General features: G+C 46.0%; 1 protein-coding gene across 7 annotated transcripts in view; it reads left to right on the top strand.

Moving 5' to 3' along the window:
* The first annotated feature begins 6236 nt into the window (after positions 1-6236).
* BOC (BOC cell adhesion associated, oncogene regulated) overlaps positions 6237-22728 on the top strand; it is a 75419-nt gene continuing 58927 nt past the window's right edge. For 2 of the 7 annotated variants that reach the window (XM_032150162.2, XM_032755062.2), the window contains exons 1-2: positions 6237-6700; positions 10924-11011. The gene's annotated coding sequence lies outside the window, so the exon portion shown is untranslated. Of the gene's footprint in view, positions 6701-6767; positions 7195-10923; positions 11016-22728 lie in introns of those variants that run through there. The other 5 variants (XM_058437499.1, XM_032150161.2, XM_032150160.2 and 2 more) reach the window with 3 other exon arrangements.

Raw genomic sequence — 22728 nt, 5'->3', positions numbered from 1 at the left:
AGCTACTCAGGAGGCTGAGGCAGGAGAATGGCGTGAACCCGGGAGGCGGAGCTTGCAGTGAGCCGAGATCACGCAACTGCACTCCAGTCTGGGCGACAGAGCGAGACACTGTCAAAAAAAAAAAAAAAAGTCAACTGAGCATGGTGGTGTGTGCCTGTAATCCCAGCTACTCAGGTGGCTGAGGCAGAGGTTGCAGTGAGCCAAGATCACACCACTGCACTCCAGCCTGGAAGACAGAGTGAGACCCTGTCTCTAAATAAATAAATAAAATATCATTCTCCCCCTAGAGTACACTTGTCCATAGGGAGCCTTGTGGAGATCTGGTGATTAATTCCTAAAAGTCAACGGAACATATGGCCAGTAGGAATGCCTGAGTTGACAGCCTGGGGCTAGAGAAGTCAGTCCCAGCCAGTTCAACCTGTATAAGGAATAGATGGCATCATACCAGGCTCACCTGTAATTCTGCCTGAACCATGCAATTTAGGGTTTAATTATATGCTGTCTTGCATTGTTTCTACTAATTGTTGCATAGGTCAATCTTATACTTTCATTCATCATTCTTCCTTCAGTCAACAAATATTTTAGAGCAACTGGGCATATTTCTTCTCCAGCAGCCCTTGCAATACCCAGCATAGAAAGGTAAGCCAACTCAGATAACTAGTTAATGGCCCAGTCAAGAGCAAATGAGGGCTAATTTTCCTAATTATAAATTAATGGATTATGTTATGCATTTTGAAATTCTATTGAGATATTGCCTTAATAAATAGACACTTTATACACTCAAGAGCTTGAATTTTAAAGCAGAAAGTTAGGTTCATGAATATCTCATTTCCAGTATCGTTTATCAAGATAAAATGTCTTCATCCAAATATAAGCTTTAGAGAATAGTTATGTGTACAAAAGCCAATTTACTAATTATTGTTAAAACTGTGAATTTTGGTATCTCATTTTTTTGTTTTGTTTTGTTTTTGAGATGGAGTCTCGCTCTATCGCCCAGGCTGGAGTGCAGTGGCACGATCTCAACTCACTGCAACCTCCGCCTCCTCGGTTCAAGTGACTTTTCTGCCTCAGCTTCCTGAGTAGCTAGGATTATAGGCATGCACCACCACGCCTGGCTAATTTTTGTATTTTTAGTAGAGATGGGGTTTCACCATGTTGGTCAGGCTGGTCTCAAACTCCTGACCTCGTGATCCGCCCCCCTCAGCCTCCCAAAGTGCTGGGGTTACAGGCGTGAGTCACTGCGCCTGGCTGGTATCTCATTTTTAATCTTAACCCATACATCAGAACTCCATTCTCTTCCTGTATATAATATCCTTAGACTCTTAAATCAGTTACAATTAGTAAGTTACCTTAGTTCTTGGAATGCACTTGAATGTCTCTTTCAAAAAAAGAAAAACACTCCTTGGAAAGCCCATAAAATACTTCTTAATGGCTAGACAAAATTCGGGCATTTTCTAAACAGCTTTTTTTACTCCAAGAAGTAGCCTGCAATTCATGAAATAGTTGTGAAGTAGTGTGTTGTACTGGAAAAATCTTGGGTTTGGAATTCATACCACCATTTAGTTGTTGGGGATCTCAAGCATGTTACTTAATTTTCCTTATCTATAAAATGGAGATAATTACACCTATATAGCACAAGGTCCTTATGGGGATTCAAGATGGAAGGTACACATAGAATCCAGGAGAGACACTGGGAGAAGACGGTGCTCGATAAACATTAGCTTATTTCTCAGAGGCTTGTTGAAAAGGTTAAATAAAATCATAAATATGATCCAGTTCATAGGGTAAGCAATTAGTGTCCAACTCTTCCCATTAGAGTGTTGTTTCCACTAAAGTGAATATTTGGCAATTGTTTTCTTTATTGTTCAGTGTAATCATTCAAACTAGCTAATTCAATCAAGTCTTCACCTGGGACTTTGTGTTTGATGATCTCATTGTTGTTTTTAATTAAAATAATCTGAGAGATGGAAATGTACATTGGAACCACTGGAGGACAATTTTGTAATACCAACTAAAAGCACTTAAAATGTTATATCCTATCCATCGATCCCAAACTCCTACTTACATGAATTTACCCTTAGGAAATAATCAGAACAATAAAGATTTATAGCTAGATGTTTAGTCAACAGCAATACAGGATGATAATAAAAATGGAAACAATCAATATATAACAATAGAAGAATGGTTGAATAAATAACAATCTCTCTCTTTGATGGAATAGTACATAGCAGTTAAGTCAAATTTTGAAGATTACATGATATGGGGAAAATAATCATTAAAATGTTAAATTTAAAAGCATAATAACAACCTGTATATACAATGAACCCAAATTTGTAAAATATGAAAATACCAGATAAACCAATGAAGAAGCTGGCTCTTGCATGAATTACCAGATGCATTAAAAATTGTATAAAATATTGAATAAACACACCCCAATTATGTTCCCCTTTAAATGTCTTCCAATTCTGATTCAATTAGAATCATATACTCAGTGTCCATAACGTGTTTATTTGTATTGATGAGAAACAAAAACAAGAAAGAAAAATGACTAGAAAAAACAGTCCACTATGTTAATAACAATGTTATCCCTGGGTAGTAACTTTAAGTTGATTTTCTTCTTTTATGTGTTTTTCTGCATTTTCTAAATTTTCGTCAGTGCGCGTATTTTATAATCAGGAAAGCAGATTTATATTAAAACAGAGGAGAAAATCATGAAGTCCTTCTTTCTTGTCTACATATTAATAATTTTCTCAGCATAATCCTCTCCAGATATCTTTCACAGTCAAGGAGATCCCTGTTTATATGATACAGGTAGAGTATCTACAGCACACTGAGAGGAAACCACGACTTTTCATGTCACTCACTGAATTCCTTCCACTTTATTCTGCACAGCCTAGCAACATAGTGACTTATATAGAACTACAATCCCCACTCACCTCCCCACTCCTTCCCCCTACCAAGCATTATAAATTAATGTGATGATCACTTCCATACCAAATGCTTCCTTCTTGGCGGAGGCCCATAACATTTCCAAGAAAGCAAGTTGCTAGAGGTAAATCACCATCAACAGAATGGACAGTAGCAAAAAGCACCTTACAAAATCCAGACTCCACCTAACTGTTTTGAAATGGCTAGAGATGCTGGAATGGGTTGGGGTGGGTTAGGATAGAGAAACTAACTGAAAGGGGAGGAGGGAATTAGGCAAGAAATACCCTCCAGGCAAAATGGAGTGGGGAGAAAATTCAGAGATACCTTGTTCTTACAGGACTAGTAGTAATAAACACAATCACATTAATACAAACAGCAATAAAAACAATAAACATATCTGAGGTACCAACAGTGTGCTTGGTGCCGCCAGCAGAATTAAGTCCTCTTTATTAAGCTGTGATCTGCATTCTGCCTAAATTATAAGAAAGGTGAGCAGCAGGCCGGGAGCAGTGGCTCATGCCTGTAACCCCAGCACTTTGGGAGGCTGGGGCGGGCAGATCGCCTGAGGTCAGGAGTTCGAGACCAGCCTGTCCAACATGGTGAAACCCCATCTCTACTTAAAAAAAAAAAAAATTAGCCTGGCGTGGTGGTGGGCGCCTGTAATCCCAGCTACTCAAGAGGCTGAGGCAGGGAGAATTGCCTGAATCAGGGAGGTGGAGGTTGCAGTGAGCCAAGATCATGCCACTGCACTCCAGCCTGGGTGACAAAGCCAGACTCCGTCTTAAAAAAAAAAAAAAAGAAAGAAAGGTGAGCAGCCTGTATGTATGAAGGAACAAGGCAGTGTGTCATTCTCCTAAATGGTGCTGGTGGGGACTGTTACATTCTTTGTGTTCTGTTATGTTCTGATGCTTTAACTCAGAGCCTAAGGCTGTGTGGACCCAAAGACCAGAGTAACAGAATGGAGAGTCCTAGGAGAAAGATGACAGAAGGGGTAGAAGATATCTTTGAGATATCAAGCAACAAATAGTATATACAGGAATATAGAAGAATGAATCTGAGACCTTCATGCATCACGTTCTCATTGAGTGGTACTTGGAATCATCTTTGAAAAACAAAAGGCTGGATACGCTGCTTGGGGCCCTGGGGAGAAGGAGTGTTATCACTGCAGAAGAAGCTGGTTGACCCATTCCCTTGGGGGAATTAAAAGTTCTGTACCCAGGGTGGACCCCAGGCCTTGTAGTCCCGAATTGTGCCTCAGAAGGAGGACAAAAGAAAGTGGAAGCTAATATAGTCATTGGCTGGGAAGAAAAATAGGCCTTTGAGAATGTTGGGGGAGATTGTTAGAGATTAAAAGGGAAGGAAAACTAGGATGATTAAACAGGAAAAGAAAACGTAGGTGGATAATTCACAGAGGGAGTTCAGAGTCCTCTTCACCTTCTTGCTGAAAATGGATCATCCTCCAGATCCATTTTGCCAGAGGAACGTGCCTAAGAATCCAGGCACAGAGCTGAAAGTACTTGATAAATCAAAAAGGAAATTGGCTTCTGCCTGAATGACTAAATACAGGAGAAAAAAATAGTGCAAAATATGGAATAAAATACATTTATGTTTCCTTTGTAAAGGTCTTTTGGTTCAGATTCAATTAGAGTCATATACTCAGTGTAAAGTATGTATGTTTACTGACAAGAAACAAATCAATAAAAAAACGGGGCCGGTGACGTGGCTCACGCCTGTAATTTTAGCACTTTGGGAGGCCAAGGTGGGCAGATCACCTGAGGCTAGGTGTTCAAGACCAGCCTGGACAACATGATGAAACCCCGTCTCTACTAAAAATACAAAAATTAGCTGGGCATGGTGGCAGGTGCTTGTAATCCCAGCTACTTGGGAGGCTGACGCTGGAGAATCTCTTGAATTCAGGAGGCAGACGTTTCAGTGAGCAGAGATTGCACCACTACACTCCAGCCTGGGCGACAGAGTGAGACTCTGTCAAAACACAAACAAACAAACAAACAAAAAAACACACACACAGATACACAAAACCCCCAGAGGCCCAGAAAGGTTAAGTGACTTTTTCAAAGTTACAGTGGCTTCCTGACTCCCAGTGCAGCTGTCCCGCCACACAGGGAAGGCAGCACCACCATTCACCCTACTACTAGCCTGCCTGTCTTATTTCCAGGACAGCTTCCTCACCACCTTGGCACAAACTCCCAGTTCACTTTAAACAAATGGCTTAGCCCTGCTGGGTCTTGGTTTTCTCAGCTGCAATGAAGATATGGAATGGATGACCGTTCACAACCTGTGTTTCATTCCTAAAGAATAAGAAGGGAATCCAATTTGCCACCAACTCAGCATTTGCCTTCTCACTGCCCTGGAAAAGTAGTTTTTAAAACGTGGCCCCTGACCAGCAGCATCAGCATCACCTGGGAACCTATTTGAAATGCAAATTCCCAGGTCCACCTACTGAATCAGAAACTCTGGAGGTGGGGCCCAGCAAAGGGATTTAGCAAACCTTCCAGGGAGTCCTGCTACAGCTCAAGTTTGAGAATCACTGCTCTGAATGTTTTCTGACCAACACACATGCGCGCGTGCGCGTACACATACACACGCTTAGGTAACTAACTTTTCCGTGGCCACTAGCACCCCCTACCCATGCCCCCAACCCCAGCCCCAGCTCTCCCTCCCCACTCCTCGCTGCTCCATCCTGGGATGATGAATGGAGGTCAGGGCGCTGTCAATGGAGGACGCGGCAAACCCTCCCCAACCGACCGAGGGGGTCGGGGGAGGCTGCGTTAAGACTTCCCTGAGACTGGTTTCCTTATCATTTTCTCCACTGCCGCTGTCCCATTTTCTGATGAGTTTGCTTTTAATGATTTATCCAACAGTTTGTCTTGCAGAAGAAGACCATTGAGAGGTGGGTGTCAGGAAAGTCTTGGAGAGACTGGGCGAAAGGAGGGAAGGATTGTACATGGAAGAGCAAGGGTGAGAGGTGAAGCTAAAGAGAATGTGAGGGCTTCAGGGGAGCCCCTGGGTTCGGGGAAAAGGAGAAGATGGTGCTTTTGGTATGGGAAAGAAAAAGAAGTTGGAGGACAGCGGGGATCTGAGGCACAGCAAAAAGTGGGTGTTAACGGGAAAACTGCCCTAGAGTTTGGGGGACTTTTTTTTTCCAGCTTCCTTTCCAAGACTTTTTCTTTGCTCCATTTTGCTCCTCCCCCTCCTCCCCGCCTCCTCCACTCCCCCCTCCTCCTCCTCGCGCAGTAATGGGAGGCTCCTAAGCAGGAGAAGCAAAAGAAGGAATTGTTTGCGAGTTCAGTCATCCAAAAAGCTTCTTCCATATGGAGGGACCGGGTGCGCTGGGCGCGGCGTCCCCTGCCTTGTCCTCCTGCTGCCGCCGCCGCGGCCGCCGCTTCCCGCCGCGGGGACCCTGAACCCCGGCCCGCTGGTGTCAGTCGCCGTGCGCGCACAGACACACACACAGACACACGCACACACAAACACACATAGAAGAGACACACACGCGCACACGCGACGCGCACACCCTCACGCCCGCCACAGCCACACGCGCCCGCACGCGCCCTCCCTCTCCGGCCGGCAACTTCTCCGTCCGCGGCTCCTTTGTTGCTCCAGCCGCGGCCGCTCGCCCGTGTTGTGTGTCCCTGGTGTCACCGTGCGTGTTGTGCGTCCGTGCGGCGCGGCGCTGTGTGGCTCCCTCTGCGCCCACCACGCTGGCCCCCGGGCCCGGGCTCGCCCTCCCCAGGCGCCGGCTGCAGCAGAGGTGAGTCACGTCGCTGAAGTTTGTTTTCTTTTCATAAAAGTTGTGTTTATTGTTGGTTCGGGGAGAGGAGGGGGCGGGAGGCGGCCGCTGGCCGAGGCAGCGCCAGCGAGTGGCTACCGGGGGACGTGCCGGCGGCGGGAGCCGGGTCCCAGCGCTCGGCCGGGCGCCCGGGGCTGGGAGCGCCGGGCGCGCCAGGCGCCGGGTGGAGAAGTTGGGGCGAGGCGGGCGGCGGGGGTCCCGGGGGCTGCAGCCGCTGCCGGGCCCAGGGGCGCCGCATCTCGTTCCCTGCCGCAGCGGTCTGGCCGGGCGATGGTGGTTTCGCCTTCGCGGTTCCCGGAAGCTTCTCGCGTGGAAGAAGGACCCGGCCAGCCTCCCAAACTTCCCCCGAAGATTGACACCAGCGCCCCGGCCCCTTGCGCCAGGCCGTGGGGGGAACCCGAGGCGTGGCGGCAAATGCGTGGAGTCACACAACACGCACTCGGCCTCTTCGGAGGGTGAGGGTTTCTCATAGTTGGCGTCTTCTAAAGGAAAAACACTAAAATGAGGGACTCAGCGGACGGGGAGCGATGCAGCTTGAGGGAAGCATCCCTAGCTGTTGGCGCAGAGGGGCCAGGCTGAAGCCGAGTGGCCCGAGGTGTCTGAGGGGCTGGGGCAACGGTGAGAGAGGTGTGTGTGCGTGAGAGAGGTGTGTGTGTGTGTGTGAGAGTTCGTGTGTGCGTGTACGTGTGTGTGCGCGTGTGTGTGTGTGTGTGTGTGTGTGTGTGTGTGTGTGTGTGTGTTCGCGCCAGCAGCGTCCTCCTGGGGTTGTGCTCCTGGGGTTTTTGTTGATGTAACTGTGAGAAGGTGTGGGAAATGAATCTCTGGAACCAGTGGGACTGGGCTGTGGGGAGGGCAGGGAACCCAGGAAGAATTTTCATCGGGGGTATGGAAGGGCCTGCTTGACTTTCAGGATGCTCAGTATTAATTTGGTTTTCCAGGTGATGGGAGAATGCTGAGGGATGAGAGGCAGGCAGACCTGAAGGAGTTAATGGAGCCTTGGGGATTTGTTTGGTTGAGTTTTGTTTTGGGTATGGGGGTGGCAGTGCCAGAGTTGCTTGGAACAGAGTTGTGCTCCTCCAGAGATGTGGCAGTAGAGCTAAGAATACCGAAACCACACACCAGCAATCCCAAACAGGCACTTTTTGGGTGTGGTGGGGTGTTCTGCTGCTCCCCTCATCCCTTCTCTGCAAGTTCAAATGGGTTCGCATAAGTTTTTGACCCGGAGTTACCTCTTTGAGTGGACTGAGTGAAGATTATATTTTGGTTTCAGGCCCTTGTGCCACCTGCAGATGCACTGTGCCCAGCACACATTTGTCACCTAGTTCTTTGTTGTCCAGAACTCTGTACACATTGACCATTGGATGAATGTCATTTTAAAACTTCTTCAGTGTGCAAACATTTCTGATTTATTCCACGACTGAGTCTTAAACAGGCAGCCCAGCTCTGTGATGGTTTTTTTCATCCCTTTGGTTACAGCCAATAAATCAATCTTCGTTTTCTCAAGGGCAGCATGGAAAATATTAAACCACAGTCTTGTTGGGCTGCGTGTGGGGGCTAGGATGCCCATACATCTGGGTGACCTGTTTTCTGAACTTAAAGTAAATCTGAGGCAAGAGGTTAGCCATTTTGAGGTGTGTAACAGGTTTCCCAGAAACATTTCTGAGGTCTTATAATTGGTACTTTTTAATGGTCTCATAATTGAGACCCAGAAGCTTCTAGTGGTAATCTGGAAGCACCTTGGGGTCAGTGGGACAGAGGCTGGGCAGAAACAGCAGTAGAGTTACTATTTTCCTGCTATATGAGTTTTTCCAGTAAGTTTATGCAAAGAGGTAAAATGAAAGAAAGAAGAGTTGCCTCATTGGGCCACTTTGCTGACACTGCCCTCCTCTGTATAGATTTATCACTCAGAATTTGGGCCTTGAGGAGGCTGGAGGGTGTCTACACACCTATGAAGCCTGAGGATTGAGACCTCAGACACTGTCTCTTTTATCCTCTTTCGAGGTACTTCAGAAGGGCAGCACTGCAAGCGACATTCGCTAGGAAGCAATTGTCCCCCACGCCATAGGCCACTGGCTTTACTTGGGAAAAGAGGTTGCTAGAAGCCAGAATGGGTGGTTCTTTGACTACAACTGGAGAGGGAGGATGTGGGGAAAAAATAGAGAGGACTCTGCTTAGCTGTTAATTGGTGAGCCAACTCTTGATAAGCAGTGTGATTTATGTTCCTTTCCACCCTCCAAATGGGTCCAGAGATTTTCCCTTCTTTGAAGTGCTTTTTCAAGTGTTTGGGATCCCGGCTCTCTTCAACAATATGGTTTCCACGCCCTAAGAATGAATAAGAGATTTTACCCATGAAATAATTCAGTTGACTTTCACATGGACGCCCCACGGTTTGAAAAAGGAGAGCAAGAAGTGAGCCTGATGTGTCATAGTGTTCCATGTGCCTTAGGGGGTCTGGGTTCAAATTTCGGCAAAGCCACTGATGTGGTTAATGAATTAGGGTTTATCTCTGTGTCTTTCAAACTACAACAGAAAACTCAGGTGCACCAAATAATTGCTGTCCAACACCTTGTGGCCTCTGAATAAGAAAATATTAACTTGGCACCAAAAGATATTATATATTTGGAAGTTGCTTTCTTTCCTCCAAACTCTAAGCCCTCTTGCGATCTGGGAAAATATGAGACAGGAGAAAAGAATCGAAATTTGAGAGGGAGAGGAAAGAAAATAATATGTTCCATTTAGAAAAATCTCTTTACTCTAACATATGTAACTTCTTATCATCTCCATACTTCAATTCAGCAAACATTTTTAGTGCATCAGGCACCAGGCTGAAAGCTTCCTTGTCCCAGGACAGTAAGCTTTATTAGTCAAAGGATGATTCCTCCTCAGTTTTTATTTATTGCACAAGCATCTACGTCTAGTTAAGAAAATGTTTTTAAAATTATCCACAATCCTATGGACTTGTATTGCTCATCATGTGCATGCATACTTTTTACATAGTTGTGATAAGAGTATAAACTTCTGTCATTAGACAGCCCTGAAGTGTCTCTACATTTTTGACTAAAGACTCTCAGAGAACAGATGTAGCCAACTACTTTGCTGTTGGTTGGAAAGACCCAAATCCTAAGTGTGCTCCCACATGGAGCCTTAACATGTAACATTTTCTTAATTTATGAGGTTGACTCAAATATTTGGGGTTAGGGGGTGGGATGGGAGAGGGTGTTTGTTTTTAATCTATAAACCCGTGTTTATGAAAAGCTTGCCTAAAGAAGGTTTTGCTTCATTGGAGCCCTCAGGGTTGGTAACGGATAGAGAAGAGGAGGTGGAAGGCAGGAAGGAAGGTTTAGAGGATCCATCTCAAATGGCACTGCCTTTAGGAGGGTTAGGAAACTGGGGTTGGAATCTAAGCTCTGCCTGTGAACTCCATTCACACTGGCTCAAACCACTGAACTAATAATCTATTCCTACATCTCTACTGCCACCCAGTTAGACAACTTCCCCAAGTTTGCCTGCTCTTTCCTGCCCTTCCTTTCATTCCTCTACCATCTTTTTCATTCCTGCCACCACCACACTTGTTGATGCCCTTGACAATTGTTGCTGGCACGTGTCTGGGCCCCCAGTGCCAACCTATGACCATCCCCCCCATTCTCCATGAGTTCTATAATCAAGTCACCACCCAGCTTTAAAACAACCCAAGTTTAAAACCCTAATTTCTTAAAGCTCTGCTGTGTAGCTCTGTCCTACCTCATGATAGTATTACTTCAGTAATACTTTCCAATCTAGCAGCTGACCCTTGATTTTTGCTGAGTTCATTCCTTGCCCTCTGTCTTATCACCCCAAATCCCTTCCATGTAAGCCTGGCTAATTTTATATGAGGCCTGTTGATAATGTGTTCTTAAGAAATATTTGGTGACTATTGATGAAAATTGACTGCTGAACATAAAGGTAATGGTTTTGTAAAGTGTAATCATTGTTCTTAATCCGTTGTTCATTTCAGCAGGGAGCCGGGAAACTGGACATTTCAGGAGGCCTATGGTCTTAGAAAAATCACTTTTCTACTGTTTTCTTATTTATAAAATGTATTGATAAGGACTTACTATGGTTTATAGCAATGCACCTTGTAAAAAGCAAATACTTCAGAACTGTTTATTTTGTTCAAAAGATGAGATAATTCTCTTTTTCCTCAGTTTCAGAACAAGCTTCCTGGAACCCATGACCCATGAAGTCTTGTCAACATTTATACCGTCTGAGGGTAGCAGCTCGAAAGTAGAAGAAGTAGGTGAGGTTTTCTGTTCAGTCTGATAGCTCTGGCCTGTTAGGTCAGCCATTTGTTCATGTTTTGTGTTACCACTTAGTTTTTCTCATCCTCAAGTATTGGGAGTCCAACTTTGAGTGGAATCTGGACTAAACTTCAAGTTAGTTCTAGTTCGGTTCGTATGCTCTTTTCGTCAAAGCCTGTGATGGCTATGTGAACCCCCTTGCTCTGTGGCAAGCTCTGTCAGACATGTTAGGTACAAACCATTTACTATGGGATTTGGAGTCCAAGTTTGCTGTGAAAAAGTCCCTTGTAGGTTTGGGTGAGGAAAGCCATGTGTTTATGTCTCTGTCAGTGGTATCACAGCAAATGCCTTGTGGTCTGATGTACTGGGCAATGTTTATCTCACAAAAATCAGCGGGATTGTGCTTCTTCCCATCTTCTGAAATAAAGTTAGGAAATAATTTCTCTTTTCCTAATGGTGAATTTGGCCTTCTCTTCAAAGAAGGCCTTTGATGTTTGGGACAGGATTATTGGGCAGTAAGGGGAAATCAGAGCAGAAAGACACAGTTAACCTAATTCAGTTGTCAGAGAAAATGTGAGGAAAGTCTCAACTCGTTCTCCTGGTTAGCAACAGGAAAGTGCATAATATGGTTAGGGTGGGTAGGGTTGAAGAAAAATTACCCGAAGCTAAGCAGTGGAAAGTAGAGCAAAGAATGTTTATTCTTCTCCAAAGTGAGTTTGGACAGTATTGGACAAGATGAAGGTGGTGAAGTATTTGGAGGTTGGCGCCTTCATTCTTTCAACAAGCTTTTATTGAGTGCTTGCTGTGTGCCTGGCATCAGGCGTGGGCTGGCAGGAATTAATACCAGAGCCCATGCGCCATCCAGAATCTTACTACTGACCTGAAGGAAAACATAGAGCACTGCAATGCAAACTCTAGGGTTGAAGTGCTTGGAATGGGTCCATTAAGAAAGACTTCTTGGCCTGGTGAGGTGGCTCATGCCTGTAATCCCAACACTTTGGGAGGCCAAGGTGGGAAGACTGCTTGAACCCAGGAGTTCCAGGCCAGCCTGGGCAACATGGCAAAACTCTGTCTCTACACACAAACAAACAGACAAACAAACAAAAATTAGCCGGGTGTGGTGGCATGTGCCTGTAATCCCAGCTCCTTGGGAGGCTGAGGCGGGAGGATCCCTTGAGCCCAGGAGGTCGAAGTTGTAGTGAGCTGAGATGGTGCCACTGCACTCCAGCCTGGGTGACAGAGTGAGACCCTATCTCAAAAAAAAAAAAAAAAAAAAGAAAGAAAGAAAGAAAGAGAGATGGGAGATGGGAGAGTGAGAGGACTTCTTGAGAGAGAGAGAGGAGTTGCAATCTCAGGCAAAGTCTTAAAAGCAGAGATGGGACCAGTAGTACCAAAGTGTTCTTTTATCTCTCCTTGTATGTGCTGTTCATTATTTTCTTCCTTAAAACTCGTTTTCCTCAGTGAATGGTAGGTCTAAGTATGCTGGAGACACAACATTTCACATTCAGAATAGTTTTTTTAAAATACTTTTTGGAAAGTTAAAACCTGGTATCTGCATTAATTGTGCAAAAGCGCAGAAATCTGGGTCTTAAGTTCCTAAAACCAATTATTGAGTAGCTTTTGGGGAGAAAAGGAGAAGTGTGTGATTTTTTAAAATTTTCATCTACATGAGATTTTAGCTGAGAATCCTAGAAATACATGCCTGAATTCAGCTTTTTACCTTTCAATTCCATTTGCCATTTGTTTTACCGTCTGTGGCTCTGAAATCATTCCCAGAGTACCAAGTGAGGGGACATTTATTTTAAGGACGTGAAAGTTGCCGGGCTCTCAAGTTGCCCAGAAACTTCCTTGACTGCTGAGAGGAAAATAGCACACAGGATGAGAGCTACAGGTGAGGAAAGCGGAGCCTGTGGAACTGGCTGGTCGTGGAGGCCTTGGAGCCCCCACTACCAAGTCTAGGTTGGAATTGGACTTTGGAAGGGAGCCCTCCCCCACCTTCCCTGGCTCTGCCAATATTTTTCCAGATTACTCCCAGCCAAGTGCCTTTACTAGTCTGAGCTTACCTAATATTACAATCCTAGCAGGTTTATTAGGTGTGGGTCACAGTTAATTGGAGGGGAAAATTGGGGAGTTCTGGGTTTATTAGTTTTTCTATGAAAGCAGAGGCTGCTCTTAAAGATTTCGGAAATCCATCTTTCCCACTTGACTGTCTTTCTGTTTTCGGTCTTAAGACTATCATTTCACAGTGGTGTGAGGGGAGCTCTTCCTTCTTACATAGCTGTGCCCAAGTGAGAGAGACTTAAAAATGCAATCAGTCAACACAGTGCCCTCTTTCGCAAGTGAGACCACATCAAGTCATGGAAATTCACAGCTGTTTACCGCTGTCATTATGAATGGATGTTTTGTAGTGAACAAGTTATCTATGAATCTGCTGTATTATAGCCAAGAGTCTAATGGATCATCCAATGTACAGACTTCTGAAATAATCACCTACAACCCTGCCTTCAGAGTTTTGGTGGTCTGCCATCTGCGAAGGCCCCACAGTCAGGTGCTTTTCATTCTATAGGCTTCTGTTGCAGAGCTGGAGGCTGGGAAGTTAGGCCTGGCTTTGCCTGTCTGGACGGTGGCAGCTTGCCAGCAAGTTTCACTGGGTGGTCTTCAACAATGGGAGAAGGGGGGTGGGGGAGCTCAGCTCTCCTCCCCAAAGAGGAACAACAAGGTGGCTTTCTATAGGTGGGTTTTGCATTGGCAACCAGTCCCTTTGTCACTGACACACCATATAGGTCTTGAGTGTGGGTGAAAAAATTGAACAGGTTGCCCAAAGGTGGTATTGTGATGGGGTTAATTTGTGTTCCGGATTTTAAAAATGAAGCCTTGTGTTTATGTGGCAAGCCTCCCTCCCAAGAGAAGGAGCACACACAGCAGCAGGTACCCTTCATTGTGTGAGGGAAGAATTATTATTCTCACTTGGCATGGGAGACGCAAACCTCCCGGTGCAGCCTTTCACCCCATCGCTTAGGGAATTAACGGTGGACCTGGAGCGCAAACTGAGGTCGGCTTGTCAGTGCCAAAGAGGCAGAACTACCTGCCTCTGCTGCCCTTCCAGCAATGGAGAGAATGCAACTGCCATTTAGTGAGCACCTACTGTGTGCCAGGCCTTGTGTTAAAGCACTCCAAGCATTTTCCCTGCAATCCCCCAGCAGTCCTGTGAAAACAGGCATTATTATTATCCTATTCCACAGATAAGGAAGCTGAAGCTTAAATAATTGTAGGGACTTGTTCTAGTCTCACAGCTGGTAAATGGCAGAGCCAAGATTTCATTGCAGGTCTGCCGAGTCCAAAACTCGAGTTTTTCATGAAAAAGAAACGAAGCAAGCTTTCCCGCAAAGCAGAGCTCTTCTAGCTTGGGAAAACTGTTTCTTTTATAGCTAACAAAGTGTAAGGGGTAGGCGAGGGTCTTTATAAGATTTGCCATTAAGAGACTCAAATTTAAAACTGGGACTACAGCTAGGAGATTCTGAATGGCTCAGCAGCAGCCCCACAAGAGAAACCAGGCTTTGTGGCTTGGCTAGTGTCAGACTTTGCAGCCAATGGCTTTGTGGCATAGCTGGTGTCAGACTTTGCAGCTAGTGGTGAAAGCGACCTCCATCTTAGGTTTCGTCTTAGAATATGTCTCTTGATTTTTCCCCCCTCCCCTGGGATGTTTTCTGAATTGGCTGTCCTGAGTCTGCTTCTTCTTCATCTGCCAGATGAATCCTTTTGCTCCTAGGATCTCTGCAAGTCTGATCAAGCAGGTCCTCCGTGCTCTTGGTGGGGTGAGGGGGAGAAGATATTTGGCCCAGTAGATACTTTTTACTGGTCAGGAGAAGTGGCAGCTTGTACAGAAAACACCCTGGGGAAGGAAGTAGCAGCTTTGACAGACAGGTAACTGACAGAAGATGGTACCTTCCAGGCAAATACTCGTAGAGCAGCCACCAGAAAGAATTCGACAGGCAGTTACCTGCAGAACAGCAACGCAGACCTCTCTACTGGCTTAGGAGAGTGATGGCAATTTGGCTGCAGAGGACATGTAGTTAGTTACCCTTGTTCCTTGTTTTTCTGTAACAAACATGGAAAACCTGAAGCCAAGGTGTTCTGGGTTTGGGGGCACACAGGACACCTGGGTTTAAGATATAATTATGTGACCAGCTACTTGGGTAATGGAAATGAGGTCATGGAAACTCAGTGTGACTTTATTTCCCTGTCTTTATATGCTGCCTACTCAGAACATTATGAGGAAGCAGTGAAATGGGAGAAGTGTTCCTCTAAATGTGAGAAGTGCCTTCTCACCTCAGAAGCCCAAGGCCGTTGGCCTCCGTGCTTACCCAAGTTGAGTTAGGAGATGAGAAATTCTAGGGAACTGGCCAGAGGTTAGAGTCTGGGGTCAAGGGATTCATCTGCTTCTGTGGTTCTGTTTTTATTTCTCAGGGCAGGAGCCTGGATTCAAGGCATTTTGGTCATATTGTCAGAGACCCTCCTGGATCCCTCCAGACAAGCTGCCTTTCCCAGCCTCGTGGGACCGGGCAATGTAGGGTCTCAGGTCCAGGAGGAATTGAGAGAGGAAAAGGACTCATGGCCAAATAATTCTGGTTAACATTCTTTTTTGAGAGAGGAAGGAACAGAAGGCATCTGTGGAGTTTCTGGAGTTCCCATCTGAGAGAACAGAAGTCAGGAATGAATCTTATTAGAAGACGGGTGGAGTGCTGGGAAAGATGGCTGTGTTGCAGGAAGGAGCCATATTTCTGGAGCCACTTCCAGGTTTGAGATTGTGCAGCATCCTGGTTGGGGGGAGGCTTTGGAACCAGACAAGCCTGGGTTTCAGCTCTGGCTTTGCCAGTCGATAGGTATGTGACCCTAGGCAAATTACGTAGACACTGAGAACAGTTTCTTAGGGTTATTGCAAAGGAGAGGCAAGATAATTCACATAAAGCACATGAAATGCGTTGGGAGCAATCTGTAGAAGGTAGCTGTTATTATTAGGGAAGGAAAGAGGAACAGAGTGAAAGGAGGGTTGCCGGTAGGATTGGGCAGCTAGAAGGATGAGCAGGTGGGAGAGCCCACTGATAGAGTCCTCACTGGCTCAAGGTTTACAGAGAGAAAGAAATGTGAGGATGGAGAGGTAGAGGAGCACATGGAGGGGCAAGGCCCTGCCTCAGGTGCACCATTCGATGCCAGTCCTTGGTCCTGGTCACTGGGTAGATAAACCCCCCAAGCCTTCCCCTCTGCTTCTTCCCCAACTCAGTGTATCCCATTCTACCAGGTGTGCCAAAAATCTTGGAGTCATCCTTGACTATGTTCTTTCTCTCATGCTCCACTTTAAATTGGCCTTACCTTCAAAATGTTTCCTGAATTCTGTACCTTCTCACCGCCCTGTCTTCTATCAACGTTTCTGACTTGGATTATCAAAATAAGCTTCCTACGTGTTCTCTCTGCTTCCACCCATTCTTCATAGAAAAATCAGTGTCACACTTTTGAAACAAAAGCTAGACAAGGTCACTTCTGTGCTCAGAACTTCCATGGCTTCCTGTTTGATTAAGAGAAAATATCCAAACACCTCACTCCTTCCCTCTCAGGGGTCCTCACCTCACCCCTTCCCTCTGAGGCCTCCCTTCCCCCCTTGCCTACTCCCACAGCCATGTTAGCCTCCTCATTGCTCCTCACACTGGCTGGGCAGCCTCCTCCCAGGGGCTTTGTGCTTGCATTTGCCCACTGCCTGGAAGGCTTCTCCCCAGATGCCTGCACAGCACCCTCCCTCATTTCATTCAGGCCCCCTGCTTCATGGTCACCTAAACCTGACCGCACTTTATTAAACAGCACTCCCACCATCATTTTCTCTCCCTTCAACCTAATTTCTTTTCCTCCATGTTATCACCTCCTGGCTCGTGTTTATTTGTTCTTTTGGTTATTGCCTGCTTCCCCTCTAGACTGAAGATCAGTGGAATCAGGGACTTTGTTTTCTTCCTCACTGTCTTCCCAGTGCCTAGAATAGAACCTGGTTGGTAAGTGGTGCTCACATTTTTTTTTTTCATTTTTGCTAGTTTGCAGGTCTTTTCTGCATCTCAAAAGGGATGTAATAGGAGTTTCAAACAAAATGAAATAATTACATATAGATTTATGTAAGAAAATGCATTAAATGCATTCTGGAGTATATGTATATGGGGGGAAAATAGAAGAGATGTCCCGAGAATGCTACTGTTAGAGCATCTGTTTCAGAGAAGCCAGGAAGAAGTGTGCAAGGCTGTAACAGAAAGAGCCCAGTTTCTTCTCTCTTCCTCAGTGAGGTAACTGCCCTCAGGAATGTCCGTGGGTGTACTGGTTGTTCCATGTTGGCGGATGTAAGCATGGATGCCCTGTCTGCCTTTCTCATCATTCACTTAAGAGGAATCTGTTGAACGTCTGCTTTGTGCACAGCACTGTGCTAGGCCTGGCTAGGAGATGCAGGGAGGCCCAGCTCACACTCTCATACCACCAGCAGTTTGCAGTCCTGTTTTTTATCTGGGATTTCCTGAGTGTGCCTGGGCCATCCACTTTGCCGCCCTCCTCCCTCAGCAACCTGAGTTGATTGGACTTCTGTTGAATCTGATTTGGAACCACAAGCCAAGTACAGGGGGTGAATTTTAAAACAGTTTAGTTCCCCACACACCAGAGAGCCTGGTAGGGCCGGCCCTGTGCCAGGCACACAGGTGACAGAGACGGTCCCTGCCATTGGAGAGCCACAGGCCATGGAAGTAAGGAACCACACATTTGGATGTTCACCCAGAGGGGGACAGATCTGACTTAAATTGTGTCTCAGTCACTTCTGACTTGGTTCTAGATTTGGAAGCTGAGAAAAAATAAAAATAGGGATAAAGATCCCAGGAGGTCTTGTGCTGACACCAAAGGTGGACAGATGTGCCTGAGAAATTACACAGGCAAATCCCAAACCCCACATGTAAGCCTCACAGGGAGCTGGGAGAAGATCCCAAGCCTCCAGCTCCAGTTTTGTTTTGTTTTGTTTTGCTTTTAATTAGCAGCCCTTTTTAAAAACAATTTCAGGTTTATAGAAAAGGTTAAGCAAAAAAGTCCTATACAGACTTGTTGTTCCAATTTCCCCCAATCACTTAACCCCCACCAGGGTCCCCCATTATTAACATCTTATGTTGGTGCAGTAAATCTGTTACAATTGATGAGCCAATATTGACACATTATTATTAAGTAAAGTCCATAGTTTACATAAGGGTTCACTCTTTGTGTTGTACATTTTCTGGGTTTTGACAAAATGTGTGATGACATATATTCACCGTGAAAGAATAATACAGAATAATAGTTTCACTCCCTAAAAATCCCTTGTGCCCCCCCGTTCATCTCCCCCTCCCTCCCCCAGCCCCTGGCAACCACTGATCTACTATTGTCTCTCTAGTTTTGCCTTTTCCTGAATGTCATGCAGTTGGAATCACACAGCTTATGCCTTTTCAAGATCAGCTTCTTTCACTTGGCAATCCCCTTCAGTTTTAAGTATGGCTTTCTCTCCTTCCCTGCCCCATACACACTTCCAGCTGGGGAGCAGAGACTGAAAAAGGAGCCCAAAGCTGTGTGCTGAGACCCCTCGCCCCCAACCAGAGCGCTGCAGGTCTGCAGTGTGGTCCCTTTATCAGCTTCCACTGAGCATGCCGGCCCTGGCGCTACTGGAGTTTAGCCCAGGCTGGTAAACTGTCAGGAGCTGCCTGTGTTTGGGTTCCACATCTGGAAGTATCAGCTGTGCAGACCTTCCCATCCCATCCCTAAACAGAAAGACACGAGGAGCACATGGGCTGTTTGCCTTCCTCCTCGATAGTTTGTTTTACTTGCTTTGGAGCTGCGGATAGCAGTGGGGAAGTGAGTGTCCCCTGGGCAGGCAGCGCTCTTGCACTCCTACATCCACATCCGGTGGTGGTGGCAGGCCACAGATCCCTTAGCTTCTAGAGTTTCTGCTTTTGGTCCCGCCCAGGTTCCAGTGGTGTCTGTGTTGAGCCCTGAGAATGATTGAGCACTGGGACCTGTTTTGTGGTCATTAAGGAGGAAGACCAGTAAGGCATAATGAGTTTGAGGGCATTTTCCCTGCAAAGAAGTGCCTCTTTCTTGAGTCAGCCTAGAAGACTAGGATTCCCTGGGAGTTTGGTGACAGAATCCCCAGGACTCAGAACACTCACCAGCCACTCTCAACACAAGGCATTCTGGAGGACAGGTGATGATGGTGGATTTTATAAGGCATAGAACGAGGAAGCTCTTCCAAGCCCACTCCAGCTCTGGACCACATTGAAGAGAAAGGAAAGTGTGTGTGAATTGGAGGGGGTGGGGATGGGGGGTCACGTGGACCATCTGATCCAGGCTGAAAAGCTCTCAGGGCTGAGGAAAGGTAGACAGGGTTCCAACCCTGAGGAGCAGGGGACTTAAATTTAAACCTGCTGGGCACAGTGGCTCATGCCTGTAACCTCAGCACTTTAGAGGCCAAGGCGGGCAGATCTCTTGAGGCCAGGAGTTTGAGACCAGCCTGGCCAACGTGGTGAAACCCCATCTCTACTAAAAACACAAAAATAGGCTGGGCGTGGTGGCTCACGCCTGTAATCCCAGCACTTTGGGAGGCTGAGATCAGGAGATCGAGACCATCCTGGCTAACACTGTGAAACCCCATCTGTACTAAGAATACAAGAAATTAGCCAAGTGTGGTGGCAGATGCCTGTAGTCCCAGTTACTCGGGAGGCTGAGGCAGGAGAATGGCATGAACCCAGGAGGCAGAGCTTGCAGTGAGCTGCGATCGCACCACTGCACTCCAGCCTAGGCGACAGAGTGAGACTCTGTCTCAAAAACAAGAACAAAAACAAAACAAAAACAAACAAACAGAAAGCCACAAAAATAAGTCGGGTGTGGTGGTGCACGCCTGTAATCCCAGCTACACAGGAGGCTGAGGCATAAGAATCACTTGAATCCAGGAGGCGGAGGTTGTAGTGAGCCGAGATTGCACCACTGCACTCCAGCCTGGGTGACAGAGCAAGACCTTGTCAAAAAAAAAAAAAAAAAAAAAAATCAACCCCCAACTTCTATTTGGAATAAATAGAGAGCTGAGGCCAGCCAGTACCTTCTCACGCTGCAAGACACTGGCCAGGTGTTTCAGAGTTCTGTACAAAGGAGGAATGAGACTCAGCACATGTCACGTCAGAAAGTCAGCTTTTGGATATGGAAATTCCATGCTGAAGATCCAAATCCACACCACCTCCCTCTCTGGTTTTCTTTTCTTCACCTGGCCCATTCTCCAATCTATAGCCTGACCAGTGACTCGATAACAGTGCTGGGCTGCCGTTCAGTGGCTCTGCCTACCCCATATAAGTGCAGTATTGTATATTTGCCCGGCTAATATTACATGTCCCAGGTTTGTCCCTAAGGCTGTGAATGCTAATGCAGTGGAGTGTTTAAAGCCCTTTCAGCTCTTCAGAGAAAGAACTACACTCTACCAGCAAGCTAGCCTTGCTTTTGTTAATTATGGAATCAGGGTGCAGTCTTCTGGCCCCTGTCTTCTTAGGTCTAACCGTAGAGCCTGGAAGGCTGTAACAGTGGTTACTAACCATTACCTCATCTGGAAGTCTTGGCCCTTGCCTCAGTTTACCTGGAGAGGCAGATGATAAAGAACTACTGAACTGTGTAAGTGTGGGACCCATGTTCCCTACCAAATCCAGCCTTCACTTCTAAATCTCCCTTCCTACATTCTGCCGCACAAGTAGGTACAGCAATAGTCCTGAGAAAGAATCCCGGACTGGCTTCCGTGGATACACGCCAGGTATCCAGTGTGTGTCTATGAGCAGGGGCCATATTTTCTGAACCAAAAGACAAATGTATGATCTGAAAAAGCATTTTGTTTTTGTTTTTTTTTTTTTTCCTAATGTGGGGGGAATAGGGGAATCTCAGAAAGGCTAATTTATGAAAATCTTGTAATACATGAAAAAAACTCACCTTTATCAAAAGGAGTGGCATTCTGTACAGTAGGCTTATCCAGAACCTCCCAATGGTGTGGTCTTCGGTCAGAGCAGGAGGTGCAGAGAGCACAGAATAGATCTTTCTCCACGTGGGGTGCTTCAGCCAGTGCTGGTGGAAAGAAGTCTCTGGTGTGGTCTGGGTCTTCTCTAGTACTTTCTCTCCAGAGCAACCTGTAGACATGAGGGTGGGCTCCTGGTTTTACTGACCACCATTCCATGTCCCTCTCCAGAAAAAGCCAGCCTCCAAGGCATTGGAACGGGGAGGCCCTTTAATAACTAAGTTCCAGATCCCTTGAAAGTCAGGAAGTAAAGAGGAACTGCGTGTCCAATTGAGATGGAATCTTAAGCAGGCAGGACTAACTTTCCCCACATGAGGAATTAACCAAAATGCTAGCGTTAATACCCTTAATCTGGATGGGGGAAAGGTAGTGAGACTTCATTTCTGTGCATCTCAGCCAAGATGAACCTGGCTAGGGGGTGCTGACCTGTCTCTCTTGTGGAAATAATGCTACCCACTAAAGCTTGTGATGCCTACTGCAGCCTGTCTCTCCTCAGTCACTTAAGGTTTAGCACAGAGCTGTTACTGCTTATCCGAATATCGACAATAAGCCTTGCCTGAGAGCAGCATATTCATGCCTCTTCAGTCAATTGCCATAGGGGCCTGAAGACATTTGTAGCCATCAGGGTGGTCTTTCAATTGACCAGTTAACAGATATTGAGCACTATGCCTACTGCCTTCAAGACAGCTATATTCTAGTTTCTGAATATTTCTCAGATCACAACAAGAGGTCATACTGCCTTTAACTGCATTATCCATATAATCTCCTTAGAAGAGTGCTTGGCTCAGGGTAGAGGCTTTGAAGGTCTCTATTATCATCATCATTATTACTAGTTTGGCTTGAGATGAGCTGCTGATTTATAATTCTCCCACAAGAACCCATATTCTTGGAGAATTTGTCTATTTGAAGAGTTTTGTCAATTATGGTAAGTTGTATAGGTAGAAAAGTGGAGGCACAAGGGAAAGTACTGTGTTCATAAGCCCGAGCTGGCTTCCTTTATGGGTCTGCACCTGGACCTCAAGGCCTCTGCGCATGGTTGGTTCTACAGTCAGGGAAAAGCCAGCCTGAGTTGGCAGCTTGTCATTGGTGAGATATGCACAGTCCTGGGAAAAGCCCTTCCTGGATAGGGAAGCCCCAGAAAGATGGAAGTGGGGGAAGAGCCAGATGGCTCCCAGTGTTGAGTCCAGAGAGTGAGGGAGATAGGCCCCTCAAGGTTTCCTCTGGCTGTGACCAGCAGTCCTCTTTTCAGGAGTAGGGCTCCCTCTTTGGCCCAACCTTGCAGAACCGTTTTCCACCAAAACCTGGGCAGTCACCGAAACCTGCCTGACAATGCAGCTTGCCTTAATTGAAAGGACATTGGGTGGTTGGGTGAGTGGGGGTTTCTGCACGTTGGTGCAGGATTGGGAAGATTTGAGAGGATCTTATTCTAGTTATCTGACTGAAAACAAGTGTTTTATTTTGTAATTAAAAAAAAATCTTTACCCTTTAAAAACTCAAAGAGCTATAAAAGCACAAAGAATAGTATCATGAACCCCATGTACCCATCACCCAGATTCAGCAATTATCAAGACAAACAAGTGTTTGGGTTTTTTTTGTTTTTCTTTAGTATGATTTTGTTTGCATTACTG

Source organism: Hylobates moloch, unplaced genomic scaffold (assembly GCF_009828535.3).
Source record: "Hylobates moloch isolate HMO894 unplaced genomic scaffold, HMol_V3 SCAFFOLD_4, whole genome shotgun sequence".
NCBI classification, from domain to species: domain Eukaryota; kingdom Metazoa; phylum Chordata; class Mammalia; order Primates; family Hylobatidae; genus Hylobates; species Hylobates moloch.
The sequence above is the reverse complement of the archived record's forward strand: the minus strand, read 5'-3'. Positions and strand labels throughout refer to the sequence as shown.